We start from the raw sequence: 16,488 nt of genomic DNA, 5'->3' as shown, positions 1-16,488 counted from the left end.
CATTTGCGACCCCATAAAGTATATATATTCTGATGTCCGTCTGTCCGTTTGTATGTTGAAATCAATTTTCCGTAGTCTCCAAATAACTTATAAACATGATTGATACATCAATATATCGGGAATTCTTCCGGCTCGGTTGCTATTTAAAATCAACAAAATCGGCCCGCAAATGGCTGGTATATAAGGAAAAAACCGGGACAACCTCGATTTTTGGCCTATTTTTGATCTATATCTGGATTATTAAGTCATTAATATAGACAATATGAATATCTAATGATAAATATTTCAAGTCCATTGCAACGATGTATATTAGGCTACAGTAAGTTGGACCTACAATGGGTCAAAATCGGGAAAAATATTTTTTAACCCGAATTTTTTTTTATCAAACATTTTTTTTTGTCAAAAATTATTTTTCCAAAAAAAAAAATTTTAAAAATTAAAAAAAAAATTTGGAAAAAACTTTTTAAAAAATTTAAATTTTGTTTAATTTAAAAAAAAATATCTATAAGTATAATTTGGTGAAGGGTATATAAGATCCGGCATAGCCGAATATAGCTCTCTTACTTGTTTTCTTATGGGGTCATTTTGAGGCAAGTCGGTCGGTCACCTTTATCTTTCATATGCATTTAAAGATTTCGACTGTGTTGAGGGACGTATCTTATATGTTTAGCTGTGTGTGTGAGTGTGATTCTAGTTCGGATTTTTTCGCTCATTCATTCGTTAGATACGTAGATAGATTAAATGGAAATGTGTGTATTTGTTAGATGATCATGATGATGGTTAAATTTGAATACATAGTTTAAATAAATTTAAATTAAATGAAAATAGAAAGAAGTTTTTAGTACAAGTGCTTGTTTTTTTTTTTTTTGTTCAGCATTTCCAGCGACGTAATTATGATTTGACCATATTTATGAAGTGGACCAAGTACTTGTAGGTACGAGTAGATAAAGTGGGTGTATTTTACAAATATTTATTACAAAAAGTAAGTAAATGCATATAAATTTTTATTTGCCGAAACCCACAAAATAAAATTAAAGGCGTTTTTACAGTTTTATTTCCAATTGATTTACGTAGTACATATCCATATCAACTGACAACGAGGCTGCTTGATATTTCTGTTGTCGTTGACATTTATAAATATGTATTTAAATATGTATGTGTGTAATTTGTTTCCAGTATTCATTAGATAAGCATATTTGTTGTTATTGTTATTGCATTCAATCATTCTTATCTCATTCTCGTATTGCAGTTTTACTTGGTACTACTTGTCTTCTATAGTAGGACAAATTACAGATGCCTTCTATTTTTAGCAATTTTTTTTGTAGCATGTGTCTAGTTAATAGGGGGTGGGTGGTGTATCCAGGGGTTAGTTCGTTTAAAGGGGACGCGTGAAATAAAATTCTCATCAACAAGTGTATTTTTCGGTCGTTGTTTTTTCCAAATAGAAAAAACGTGACTTTGCTGCGCCTTTAAAATAGTCACGTAAATTGTTATTTTTTTTCTTCTTCTGTTGTAGCTTTTTGTTTAATTTGAATTTAAATAAAACGATTGGAAAACAAAACATCAGAAGTAGCAGTAACAGCAGCAGTAACAAAAAAAATTACAAAAACGACAAAAACTTAAGAAATATAAATGTTTGTTTGTATGTATGTATGTATGTACATTTTACATTTACAAAGCTTGCATTAAAAATGCCAACACGTTTTATTACTTACTTACAATCATATTTAGTTACTTACTCAGTTGCTTACTTATGTATTTACCCATCTACAAATGTTAAAACTTCTGCTCTTACTACCTGTATCTGAGAGGTAGTTTGTTAGCGGAATGCCCAGAGCTTGGTACTATTACAATCCAATCAAATCGTTGAAAGCAGTGAGTGAACATTCGGAAAGTGTGCACCGCATCGCACTGCCAGATTTATTATTTTTACTTGTATTAACCCATTACTGGTTTGGGGCTCTCATAATGTACATTTTTGTATATTAGAATCTTGTTTTCTCTCTTGCTTTTTAAATATGAATCTGTTAGTATTCTTAATCATTTTTATATTGCGTGTATGACTTAAAAATGCGGAATTTTTTAAAATTTATTTTGAAAGATTTGAACAATATATATTTTATTCAAAGTATTGGCCATTGTTATGACCTTTTCCCATTTTTCTGGCAACATATGGATTCCGAGGCAAAAGAACTTTGAGGCCTTGAACGAATCAAGCCAATTTCGGATACTCTGTTCTAAGATGAAGCGTACCCCAGAGAGAGAGAGCGTTCGGTATCGATCGAAACAAATAGTAGTGGGACGGGCAAGGACTAGATTATAAGGAGGGTGAGGCCAAACTTCTTTCTAAATAGTTTTAACAGGTATTGCAAAATGTGGTCTAGCGTTGTCATGATGGAATAATACGGTTTCATGTCTGACCACATATTCTGGGCGTTTTTCGGCATTCTTGCTTTAAGCGAATCAGTTATATTCGGTACAGGTTACATGTGTTGATCTGGCCAGATTTCAGCACCACATATATATCATTACATTTGCGCCATGGATATTTGAATTCGGTGTGGATTAGGCTGGTTGCTCAAATAATCGACAAAGAAATCTTAGGCAAATCCCAACACTGATACAAGAACAAGCCAAATTCAGACCTTACAAATTCACTATCGACAGTCGTGGCTTCTTCGTGAAATCATGTATTCAACACACGGAACAACATTTAAAGAAATGCTATTGTATATTTAATGTGAAACTCAGAAGGCTACCGAAGAAGGGGATGTCCAGGGTGTCCCTATTGACTAAACGATAATGTACTGAGCTATAAATCTGAGGGTTGCAGGTTCTATTCCCGCCAGAGATTCTGGATGTATCTGCATACAAGCAACAAGCTTGATTGTGTTTGTTTATAAAAATTAAAATAAAAAATATGTGGAAAAATCCGATTGATACGGAAGTATCATTAGATATCCATATTGTCTATGTTTATGACCCAGTAATCCAGATATACATATATGGAAAATTTGAGAAAAATCGAGGTAGTCGTGTTTGTTTTACTTCTATCTCAGGCCCCTGTTTCCTGGCTGCTGGCGATTACAATGCTAAGCACACATTCTGGGGATCAAAACGATTACAATGCTAAGCACACATTCTGGGGATCAAAACTGATCGTGTTTTGTTTGATACAATTTCTAAAATGGGTTTGAATGTGATTTCGAGTGATCAACCAACTTACTGACCTACTGACCCACGAAGAATACTGGATGTTATTGATTTAAGCGTGATGAAAAATATCCCTAGAGAAATTATTGAAGCTGAATCCTAGAACTATCACTTTATCACAGATCACTCATCCACTATTGTTACTTTATTGAGCCCCCGACAAATTGTTAAGAATTAATTGGCTTAAATATTAAAAAATATCTCAGTACACATTGCTCGGAAAACATACATACATCGATCACTCTCTTAGCAATTTCTTTAAAAATCTCAAACTGGCTGCTCAACATGCTACCCAAACCCCCTGACAAATCAGATATAATAGAATTTATTCTGCAGATGTCGAACGGCTCTTAAATGAAAAAAGAATAGTTCGAAGAGAGTGGCAATTACTCAGATCCCTCAAATCAAATGTAAACTAAAAGATTGCACAAAAAAACTCAAAAAGCTCTTGGAAACTCCAAAAATAGAATCCTTGAATAAATATCTAGAAAATCTGAATGCATCTCCAAAATCGGATAAGTCACTATGGCGAGCCAGAAAAAGTCTCTTGCGAAAACCAAGTGGTGTTAGAGCAAGAAATGTTAATGGAAAAGGGAATCTGTTTGTTAATCATTTGAAGCAAGTATTTACCCCGAATACATCAAATGAAAGCATTGCGTTGTCAGCTGTTATACCTCATTTTGGATTAGCCTTACCCATACGTTTTGAGATTCGAGAGATCGAAAATGCTTTTGTTGATTTAAACTCCAATAAAGCATCTGGATGCATATGGAGATACACCTGATATCAATACAAATAATTCTTTCCAAAATGGAAGGTTTCACTGGTTACCAGGGAAAAAATTACACAAAAGTAGAATCATACAGACCTATCAGCCTATTGTCTAATATATCAAAGCTATTTGAGAAGATACTGATGAACAAGTTGTATCCGATATTAATTGAAAACAATTGTATTCCGAATCATCAACTTGGATTTAGAAGAAAACACAGCACTATCGAACAAGCTCATAAAGTTGTACAGAGAAAACAGATTCGTAATAGCAACCGAATTTGTTGTCAATCGAATGATTCGGTTGCATACATAGAATTTTACGATTCTAGCTACAGATAATCAGTGGATAAAGAAGAATTTCGGTTGAAGCTACCAAACTTTAGTCACCACTTCTAAAATTGTGTAGCCCCAACTGTGAAATTCGGTCACTAAGGCAGAATCATTCGATTGGCAACAAATTCGGTTGCTATTACGAATCTGTTTTCTCTGTGTGTAAATGTAGTAAAAAAATCGTTTGAGGAAAAGAAATATTGTTTTGCTCTCTTCACCGACATTTCTCAAGCGCTTGTAAAAGTATGGCATGATGGTTGAAAAGGAGAATTTTTAAGTTCTCCGCAACCTATTGAAGCTAGAGTCCCCCAAGATCCTAAACGTGCCCTTTGTAAAAACTGAGATCATGAAAAATGTAGAAAATTATTTTAAAAAAAACTTGGGTGGAACCCAAACCCACTGGCCCGCAACATTTTAGATAAAAGTGGCCACATTCGATTAAGAAGAAGGTACAGAGCAGACCCAATCCAAAGACTAGAAAGAAGACTGCCATTTTAATCAAACCAACATTACAAACCAATAAAACATTACTTCGTCCGGCACTGGCTGGAATAATTAATAGTTATTAGATATCAGATTTCAATAAATAAATGAAATGAAAAAAAAAATATCTCAGTCATTTGGGAGCCGGTTTTTTCGAATTTAAATAGCAACTGAGCCAGGTCTGTAGCGGATATGTATTGATGTATCAATCATGTATGTAAGTTATTTGGGTGCTTCGGAAAGTTGATTTCAGCAGGCTGAAGTTTACCGATGGCATGCGTTATATTAGCTTTGAGGGTCGCTGTGATTTGTGGCTTATTCGCATAGACCCCACAAGAAAAAGTCTAACGAGGTCAAATTGCACGATCTCGGTGGCCAGTTCACATCACCTCCACGTGAGATGACCATGCCCTCAAATCGTTCGTGCAGAATGTCCAATGTGGCATGAGCTTTGTGGCGCGTAGCACTGTCCTGCTGAAACCCCATGTCGTTGGTGTCCATTTCATCCAATTCAGGCCAAAATAAGTTGGTAATCATCGACCTATAGCACTCGCCGTTGACTGTGATGGCCGCCAGTCCAAAATCCACACCAAACATTTCCGTTTTTTGGGTACATTGGACGCTCTTGGATCCCATATGGATTGGTATCGTACAAATTTTGCTATTTTGTCTGTTGACGTACCTCAAGGGTATAACCAGACTTGCATACACCCCACAAGGGTTAATGAACAAAATACCGATTAAATTATAGCAGAACAAAAAAAAAACCATCAGAAAATGCATTAAAAAAAGGGGTTTTTGACATGTTTAACGACTTCAGAAAATATCTAAAACAACAAAGTAAATACCAAAAAAACGCAAAAAAATATATATTTAAATAAGATTTTTATTTGATTCAACACAAAATTCAATGAACTTTTGGGACTAACAAAGAATATCAATTGGGCGAGTTCATTATTTATTTTTTTTCTTGTTTGTTTCTGCTGATTAAAATATTTGGGACGGGTAAAATGGTAAAGAAAAAAAATACAAATTGTAAAAACAACTACAAAACAATAAAATACAGGCGTCAATGGTGGTAATAAATAAATAAAATATCACAAAACAAAAAGTGGAAAAAAATAAGTATTTTAAAACAAAGGCTAATTCACATCATAACTCAAACTTAAAATAAGATTTTTTTCTTATTTTTTTTTTTGGTTTGAGAAAAACTAAAATTGTTTAAAAAAATTCACAAGATTATAAATTGTTTACAACATGCAAGTGTGTTGTTTGTTGTAACAACTACAAAACACAATGCAAACCATATTTAGTTACAAACCAAATGGCAAAAACAATAACGTCAAGAAACAAAAAATGACATTATTTCTTACAACATCATGGACAGACATACAGACTTACAAACAGACGTTCATACATTGGTTACATGCATTTATGTGTGAAGTATTAAATGCACTAGAAAAATTAAATTTAAAAAAAAGATTTACTAACAATTTTAAATGTTTGTTGATTACATACACATTTTTTTTAACTGTAAATTTAGAAAAACTTAAGACCAGCAACAATTTATTACAACAAAAGGAAATTGTTACGCATTTTGAGACGATTATTGGAGTTTTCATTCAAACAATAACATTATCTTTAAATAATCGTTGTCTTCCTTCTTCCCCTCCCATTCTCTCACTCATAATCTTTATAACTTCTCTTTTGCTCACTTTCTTTTAATAATTTAACAGTAATCTCTGGAAAATCTCTCTGTCTAGCAATTGCATTTTGCATATACAAGTGTTTTGTGTTTCTTTTTGTTTAATTTCTAAACAACCTAAAAAAATAAACTTCTTCCACAATAAATTGCGCATAATTGCATTTAAAAGTTTATTATTATTGTTTATTATCTGTCAATTTTATAAATTTTAAAAGAAGGCAGATGTTTATACAGTTTTTTTTTTATTAATTGTCTATAGAAAAAAACCTCCTCCCCCTGTTGTTGACATAAAAAATAATTCAAAACAATGAACTGCCTATTGAGTTACTTATTTGGAATATCCCCTTAACTCCTCCTTAAATGATGTTACTGATCTTTGCAACTCACTCATTTATAAATAGATTATAAAATGCGTCCACATAATTTATTAACTAATAAATTTATTTCTATTAAGCAGGGATTTATTTTTTGTTTGTTTGTTATTTTAAATTAAATTATAACAATGTAGGTACTTTAAATTGATGAGAATGGACACTTTAAATTAATGAGAAATGATTTATTGCATATAATTTTATTCACATAATGATGCCAGATTTTAGTTTAACAGAAAATCACTAAAATTTAGAAGATTTTTTGGATTACATATAAATCTACGTTTACAAACCAGATCAAGTTTAAACTTTAAAGTAGTGCCAATTCTATGAAGGAAATGTTATGATGTACATATATTCCGGTGCCTTAGAATCCGAGAGAAAATCAATGCAATCCAATTAAACGATAGCTCACATAAAAAAATTTTACAACATTAAAAAAATCACCCGAAAAACGAATTCATTTTTTCCCGACTGCAATCAATCAGTGCCTGTGATAGCCACTGTATCTTGTATTATGCCTAAAATTTTCTACAGAACTCGGGCAGTTAAGAAAGTTCTATACGGACTCAACGTGAGTAAGTCCCCTGGTACAAATTGTATTCCAACCTTTGTTTTAGAAACCTTTCTACCTAAAAAGACTACACCAATCCGGATAATTATCGGCCGATCGCAATTTGTTTGGCGCTCTCGAAGGTTATGGAGAGCATGTTAAACTATCATCTTGTCAAATATTTAGTATCGAATAAATTTCTGAATGACAGACAATATGACTTCAACTGGGGACCTAATAGCGTTTCTTTTAGAACAGTGGTGTCAATCAGTAAGGTAGTCGCACTCGACATTTCGAAAGCATTTGACCGGGCGTGGCATGATGGACTAGTTTCGAAAACAACCTCGTTCGGTGTCGGATTTGATTATTTCTAGTTTCCTTTGTGGACGTACTATAAGGGTATTACTAGGTGGGATTTGCTCCGAGTACTAAATATTGAGCTCTGGAGTGCCCCAGGGCTCTGTTCTTTCTCCTTCCCTTTTTTAAAGTTCATGAATGGTTTACTAACAATCACTTCAAATCCAATGTATTCCTTCGCGGATGACAGTAATATATGTCACTCATATTCATTCGACCATAGACCAACTCTTTCTGAGATTAACTCTCAAGAATGAGTATGGATGACTCGATAAATCCTGACCTTATAACAATTTCCAGATGGGTTGAATTGAACAGCGTTAATCTTGACACAAAAACGTCTTAAGATAAACATTTGATTCTAGGTACGAGAATACAGTGTGACGTCCCTTGGATTCGTCATATATTCGATGTTGCGAAGGAAACTTATAGGTGCTTGGGTTTCTTGAGACGGTGTCGGACATATTTTCCCCGTCCAACCTTCTTCGTTTATACACTACCTTCATTCGTCTAAAAATGGTGTATAATTCCCACATATGGGCCGGAGCTACAAGGTTAAATCTAGAGCTGCTGGAACGGGTTCAAAGAAGGTTGATCTTATAGATGATGAAACTTTTACACGGTTTATCGATACTTTAGAACATCATAGGAATGTAGCCAGCTTATTCTTATTTTACAGATACTATCACGGGTATTGTTCAGCAGCACACGACTATCACACAGATCGCACCCATTTGCTTTAAACTTGAGCACGACACATTATAGGGAAACTTCTTTTTTGGTCGAACCATATGTGAAACCTACTACCTGTCAACGTATTCCCGACGGAATATAATATTTATCAATTCAAGACAAACGTCAACAAGCACTACACCCTCTTTCCTCCTTCCCATAAATTCTCGCTTCAAACGAATGAGTTGCGTTCAGTACCGGTTCCCTGTGTGGTCTGGCCAGATTTCAGCAGCTCATGATAGATAGGAACCTTTTGGTGCCACCAAATCAGAGCATTACTTTAGCGACGTGGATATTTGGATTTGGTGTCGATTCGGATGGTTGGTCGGGCTTCACATACGATCTCTTACGCTTCGGGTTATTATTTATTATTTTTCATCGCAAGTAGTAGTGAAAATAATTTTCATTTATAGCATTCAAACATCATTTCGGACATACAAAATCGTCTTTCAAGGTCTCTCAGCTTCAATTTGTATGGTACCCAATCTCCCGGCTGTTGAATGAATCATGCTGCTTTGCAAACGTTTTGAAATTACTGTTTGAGTAGCTCCGAATAATTTCGCAAGCTCTTTTTGAGTTTGACAACATTCTTCATGGATTGGTTGGTTTACGTGGTAGTTCGGGAGGGATCCCGTTTAGGCCCGGATACCTCAAAAAGTTTGGACAATATATAGTTGCCCAGGAATTTATGTTGACACTCAGGCCTGGTCATTCGCAAAGTAGGTGGAAAAACTATATCCTTACAGCTACGACAATGATCATTAAAAGGTAGTCCCAGGCGAACAACGTATCCCTTCTATATCAGGTTATCAGTTGCATAGTTAGTTTTTCGTTAAAAGAGGGCCATTAACTTGGCCACCCTACATGAGTCGAAGTTTACACCATCTATTCTCAGCCTTTGTAAAAAAGTGTCTGACTTTTAATAGTCCCCAGTGGAATTACTACTTAGACGGCATTGGAGATATCTAAAGCAGATCCAATTCTGGCTAATTCGTCTGCCTGTTCATTGCCATAGTGATTTCTGTGCGCAGGGACCCTAAAGTAATGTCAGATAGACGACTAGCATTGACAGAGAATTCTTACATTGTCTGATTAATGAAGATGAAGTTGTGTAGGTCGTTAGTGAGAGCAGTGCTGCCTGACTGTCGACAAAAATAGCTATATTGACGGAATACCTATAATACCATGATTGCAAAATTTCCGCCTGGAAAACACTTCATTCATTCGGAAGACGGTATGAGATGCCTAACTCAAGTTTGTCACAGAAAATACCAGAATCTCGAAATTACCCCACCCACTCCTGGAGGGAATTAAGACCTTGAATAGCCTATAAAAACCTGTGTATGGAGTAATATAGTCAGAAGGTTGGTATACGATCGAAGGCAGTAGGCACAGAATCTCCGCCTGGCCATATGTTCTCGATCTCCAACATCCAGATACGTGAAGCATCACTGCGCTGCAGGCAGAGGTGGCCATTATGTGAAAGTATATTGGAACAAGGTGCAGCATAGTGTTCAGTACCTCTGAAGGACGAGTACGCCAGTTATACGGCTAATTTCTGGACTTTATATAGTTGGTCTACGACATATTTCTTTCTAGTTGCAGTCCACCATACAAGAAATCCATAGGTGGGAATTAGATTTACAATAGTCGTATACATCCACTTAACTATGCTGGGACTAAGTCCCCATTTCTTACCAAACATCTTACGATAGGTGTTGTAGCCACCGTTGCCCTCTTAACCCTATGTTGAGTATTCAGTTTCCAATACCTAGATATTTTGCATCATTTGAAATGAGGATTTCGCAGTTTTTGAACCGCGGAAGTCTAAAGCTTGGAATCTTGGTCTTTGTGGTGACAAGTACATATTCTGTTTTGCTTGGATTCAACCCAAGCTCACTATCTGTAAGCCCAATTGTCGAGCAACCCTAAAGCAGTGGACATAATAGCACTAATCACATCCGGTATCAATCCTGATACGATTATCACCACATTTATTCCTATTCTGTCTAGATCAATGAGGATGATGGCCATGATTGTCTAAAAAAACGCAAAAGTTTCCATTAGTATGGCAGCTATGCATAACATATCGAGAGAAAGACAATAAATAAAAAATTATCTAGTATTTAGCTCTCACTGTTAAACATACATACTTGCTTGAGCTTAGATTACCCCTGCACACTTTAACAGCCCCAAAACAGGTCCTTTAGGAAAAGGATAAAAAAATATTTAAGATAAAACTGGAATGAAGTACATAACGATTGAAAATCAATATTCAATTTGAAGTTCAAATAAAATTTGCAATTATTAACAACTCTCTGCTCTCTCAACTGGGGAGAAAAAAAGCAAATATTTATAATAAATAACAAAAAAATATGAAAAAACACATACAATTAAACCGAATGAATACCAGCATCTTTAACGAAAAACGCCAGGCCGCAAACATAAACGAAAATTTCAAGACTTCATTCAGTCTCGTTTTGACGGTTTACGGTGGTGATCATTCATAGTTCTGGTTTAGTTTTCAAACAAACACTCACAACTTTGCAACTTCGACGAATACTTGTTTTTCGTTTTATATATTTTTTTATTTCTTTATTTTTTTCATTTCATATACAATATTATTTTGTTTGTACTACTGTGATTCATAAAGCTCTGTTGTGTTGTAAAAAAAAGTGCAAAGACCATAAAATTAAAACAAAAAAATATATAAAATAAAATATAAAAAAAAACTACAAGAAAATAACTGGTTTTTTAGATTTGAAAAAAGAAAAATAAGTGCAGAAGAGCTCCATCTTGCTACAACAACACAGCAACAGAAAGAAGAAAAAGAAGTGTATAGAAAGAAGTGCGATTGAAAAAAATTGTTCATTAAAAAATTAATAAAATAAAAGTAATGAAATAGAAAATTTTTCAAAACGAAAATACCTACCTATCCATCTAGCTGAAAATATTGAAAAATTACAAGGTTTAATTGTGTTTAAAAAGTAATTGATGCTGCTCATGCTTTTTTAAATAAATTTAAATAGAAAATTATTTGTAAAATTTTAAATTAATGAAAACCAACAACAAAAACAACTTCATCATTACGATCAGTTAACTTGAACCAAAACCAATTTAATAATTACAACAAATTACACTAACAGTTGAAAGAGAGCAAGACTACGTGAGCGAGTGCGTGTGTGTGCAAGTGCAAACAAAAGAAGAGAGTGTAAGTAAAAGTACTCTTAAGAGTCGGCCAATAACTCTGCCCAAAGTTTTATTTATCTAATACATATTTATTTAAAAAGTGTTAAAACCGATTACTTGTAATTCTTTAAGACTTCTATGAGGGCTCTAATATTTAAGCCAGTGCAATTAATAAAACTTCACCATTGTTACTTAGTAGATTCCTTCCTGAGCTTTAGTAGTCTCATAGTTAAGGACTTTCAAATATGAACCCAACTTTAATTTATTTTGTCATTCAACACCAATAAATTTAAAAATATTTAATGTTCTTAGTAATATGTAATTCTACTTTAAGAATAACTAGCTGACCCGGTGCGCTTCGCCACCCCAATTAGAAGAAAGAAATAGTACTATTAAGTCTCCCTTTATGAATCTAATTGTAAACGCCTAATTTCATATTTCTGGGTCCATTATTATAGAAAATGCAAAAGAAACTTACCACTAAAGTCACCTTTTGTGAATTCAAAATCATGCGTGCCTAATTTAAAAATATTCCATTTTTCAAAAATTGTTTATGCTACAGACATATCTCAAATCTAAAATCTGTGTTAATGTGTCAAAGAAAAAATATGTTTTAAAAACAGTACCAAACTGTTAAACCCGGATTTGGCCCAATATACATCCTGGCACTCGAGTTCCAAAGAACACCCTGTTAGTTAATTTTTGTATAAATCCAGGAGCCAGTGTTAAAAAAAAATTATCAAAATTGGCTTAATAATATCAAATAAAATGTATTTTCCCGATTTTATCCTCTTTTTGATAATAAAATATACGTATGTCTATGTCAAATTATAGAAAAATATATTTTATGAAAAAGTACCAAAAATAAACACAATTTTTATCCCTTAAGTTTTCGAATTTCCAAAAAGTACCAAACTTTTATTTTTTGATAAGTAAAGAATTCAATTTAAATTTTGTTTCTATGTTGATTGGTTTAAAAGATACATAGGGTGGCAAAAAAGTACCAAAATACAGTTTTTACCCGTTTTCTCCCCTAAAAGGTTCGAATTTCGAAAAAGTACGAAACACCTATCAGCTTATTTTTTTTAATTGGAGTAACATGCAATTTTAAGTTTTTTTGTATCTTTATTAGTTTTGAAGATATAAGGTTACCCATTGCAATTTCTGAGGAGCAACTTATAAGGATAACACAGGTCACCAAACAAAATAAAAATAATTTGGTTCCGAGATACCGTTAGTGGTTTTGTAAGTGTACATTGGTAACCAATAATGTTTTAAAATTTATTTGCCTACGGGTAGCTTTGGATCTACCATAATTTTTTAATATTTGGCTGTTATAAGTAAATTCGTGTGCCCGTTTCGTATTCTTATAGGGGTTTTTTAAGCTCGATAGAACTTGAAATTTAAAAAAATTGTTTGCTTAAATTCTAATCCGAAAAAAATTTTATTCGAAAAATCAATACGAAACGCATTCTAGACGTCCAATTTTGGCCCACTTTTTCGAGTATTTCTGGCCGTATGTCACGAATAACAGGATCAATGTTGGCCTTCTAGGCATCAATTGTTGCTGGTTTAGCAGCATAAACCTTAGAGGCTTATTGATAGCTTTTTTCAAATTTTAATTTCAATAAATCGATGGTTGCGGTCGGCGTGTGGCACTAAGTTCAATTCCTGTTAAAACCACAAAGTCGTCCATATTTTCAAAAAAAAAAAAATATTGATCATGGTGAGGTAACGATCTCCATTGACAGTAATGCAAGCTCCTACTTAATTTTTGAAGAAATAAGGTACGATGATGCCACCAGCTTGTAAACCGCAACAAACGGTGCCTTTTTCTGGATATAATGGAGTTCTCACTGCATATGCGATTATCTGGATTACAAAGTAATTAATATAGACAATATGGATATCTAATAATAGATATTTCAAAGACCTTTGCAACGACGTATATAAGACCATAGTAAGCTGGACCTACAATGGGTCAAAATCGGAAAAAATATTTTTTAACCCGAATTTTTTTTTTTCACTAAAAGTTATAAAAAAATTGAAAAAACCCCAAAAAAAATTTTAAAATTTAAAAAAAAAAAAAATTTTCCAAGAAATGGAAAAAACAACTTTGGAAAAAAAAAATAATTTAAAATTGTTATTTTGAAGTATAATTTGGTGAAGGGTATATAAGATTCGGCACAGCCGAATATAGCTCTCTTACTTGTCCTCATCGAGAAAAAGTTGTCGCAATCACCGAAATTTATTTTGTTATATTTGTGGTGAAAAAGTTTAGAAACCCTATAACAGATTTAGTGATAAACACTTATTTCAATTACTTTAAGATGAAGATTAAGGGCCTGACGAAGCATTGGTTTTTAAACATTGTGTGTAAAGTGTGTAGGGAAAGCGGTAAATGTAATCATTTGAATTTTGTTGTACCTATGATTTGGAAAGAATCGAAAAACCATATTGTTGGCTGCTATTTTAATGTTGTTAAATTACAAGGTTTACAAAACCTACAATCTCAACATTACCTAAAATAAATTTGTGATACCTAAAATACCACAGTGTCCCATGAATAATCCAGTAAGTCTCAAGTCACTTCAAAATAGGCAAATTCCAATTCAACCCAAGAATAAATTTGTTTTATAGTGTAGCCACGTGGGATGCCAAAGAAAGGTTCAGGACCTATGAACGAGCATCGGGTAAGCAGCTCATTCTGCGCACCGAGTTCATTAAATATGTTCAGTAGTCCATGACAACAGCAGACCTCACTTAATCATCTTAAACATTCATTAGAGCATATAAGGATGGCGTAAATCTCCGCCTGAAATATTTATGGGAATGTATTGGGCCCATAAATACATATAGTCTGATACTGCAATATTAGGAATATTCCCAAATATGCCTAGAATACACATGTGCCCAACCGAATCGGTATTGCACAGGATATACCCGGTAGTTTGGATGCACTCTTAGAGGCTTCCTCCATTAACAATATATGTAAGGGTGGGATGTGTAGGATTGCACCCAGAGCAAGAGTGGGGTATGACCTCTTTAATCCAGTAATATAAATACAGATGAGGCGATAGACCTTATCAAGTAATAATCTAATTCTTTAGCCGTACTGTCCGTATGTGGAACAACCTTCCTGTCTGTTCCACTTTATTCCAGCAAACCAAGGTGGCATATATTATTATTGGCCTTATCACTGTAATAAAATAACAGTAAATCATCTTCGGTTTGAACCCCCACGTTTTACCAAAAAGTCGAAAAGATAAGATTGGATAAGATACAATTCCATGTGTAATCCCAAAATATTTACCTCTTTAGAAAACTCTATAGATGATCCATTTAATGTAGGATTTATGAGACTAATAACTCTCTAATAACTGTTACAAGAATTGTCTTGACTGGGTTTCAAACACCACTTGGTGGTTATATTCAGTCTACATTCTATTCGATATAGTTACGTCATTCCACCCAGTAACAGAAATTACTAAGTCGTCTGCGTAACCATATGTGTGGAATTCTAAGTTTTTCCAGAAGCTCATCGATAACCAGAGTCCACATTAGAGGCGATAATACGCAACCTTGTGGACATCCCCTAGTTGCTCGTATGGTTATCGATGATCATTCTAAGTCCAACTTAATAACTCTCGTATGACGTATTGTCGAAGGCCCTATGAATGTCAATAAACGCACATAGCGATATGTAATTGTCACCTATAACCTTCTCGATTAGCATCTTTACATGATGAATGTCAGTCATCGTTGATTTTCCAGGTTGATAAGCAAACTGGAAGCGGTGTATTGGATTCATTCCTTATGTAACTATCAAGTAGTTTCTCCATCGTTTTCAAGAAAAACGAACTGAGACTAATTAGTCTGTACGACTTTGGCAATTGTTCAGATTTACCCCCAGCCACCAATTTAACCTCATGCCAAGTCACTTGACAATCCAGTATACTAGATTTGAAGATTATCTACAGTTGAGGGACAATAATGTCGCCTTCTTGTTGTAGAAAGCATGAACAAATTCCATTTGTCTTTGGGGATTTGAATGGGCTAAATTTAGATATCGCACCTAAACCGCTCTAAACCAAAGATTAGACTTACCAAACAGCGATTACTTTTGGATATTGAGGGAACCCATGTGTGAATCGAAGTAGGATTGAAAGTGAGTATCCAGGTATCCTCCGGTGATTCAGTGTATGTACCATCTGGACGTTTCAGCATACAAAGAGCATTGGTATGATCCCGAGATAAGGTCTTCTGTAGCCCAATAACTTCCCGGAGATTATGAATTTTCTAGCAGTAGCTACGCCACGTTTTATTCAGTTAAAACCGTTTTGTAGGTTATCCAGTCACCTGTACGTTTGGCTCTGTTGAATAATCGTCTTGCCTCTGCCCTTAGTTTCTCAAGACTATTTTGACACCAGGTTACATCCCTCGACCTCCTTGACTTTAACTGAGAACTGGATTCGAAGCCATTACGAATGTTCGAACATATTGAACATATTGGACTTAAAATCAATTTATATTGCCCAAAATACTGAACTCCTATAGAAATTTTTAGTATTGCCTAAGTGAAATCGAAAAGGATCCCAATTCGTTTTTGGGGATTGCGAAAATTCGTTTCGTACGTTAAAGAACTTTCGATGTCGAACATTATTAGTGGATGATCCATTGGGAGATCAATGTGGAAGTTCCGACAAAAAGAAACTGTGGTACAAACAAAATGGTTTTTACTAAGTGAAATAACTCCCAAATGAAATAACTCCCCACAAAAA

At 34.2% G+C, this 16,488-nt stretch overlaps 1 protein-coding gene across 1 annotated transcript in view; it reads left to right on the top strand.

Annotated features, from left to right (window-relative positions):
- The first annotated feature begins 10,913 nt into the window (after window positions 1-10,913).
- Window positions 10,914-16,488, top strand: part of ced-6 (PTB domain-containing adapter protein ced-6) — a 36,670-nt gene continuing 31,095 nt past the window's right edge. The window contains exons 1-2 of the mRNA XM_065511109.1: window positions 10,914-11,033; window positions 11,172-11,729. The gene's annotated coding sequence lies outside the window, so the exon portion shown is untranslated. The remainder of the gene's footprint in view (window positions 11,034-11,171; window positions 11,730-16,488) is intronic.

Source organism: Calliphora vicina, chromosome 5 (assembly GCF_958450345.1).
Source record: "Calliphora vicina chromosome 5, idCalVici1.1, whole genome shotgun sequence".
Lineage (NCBI taxonomy): Eukaryota > Metazoa > Arthropoda > Insecta > Diptera > Calliphoridae > Calliphora > Calliphora vicina.
Note: the sequence above shows the minus strand (reverse complement) of the source record. Positions and strands in the feature narration are given on the sequence as shown.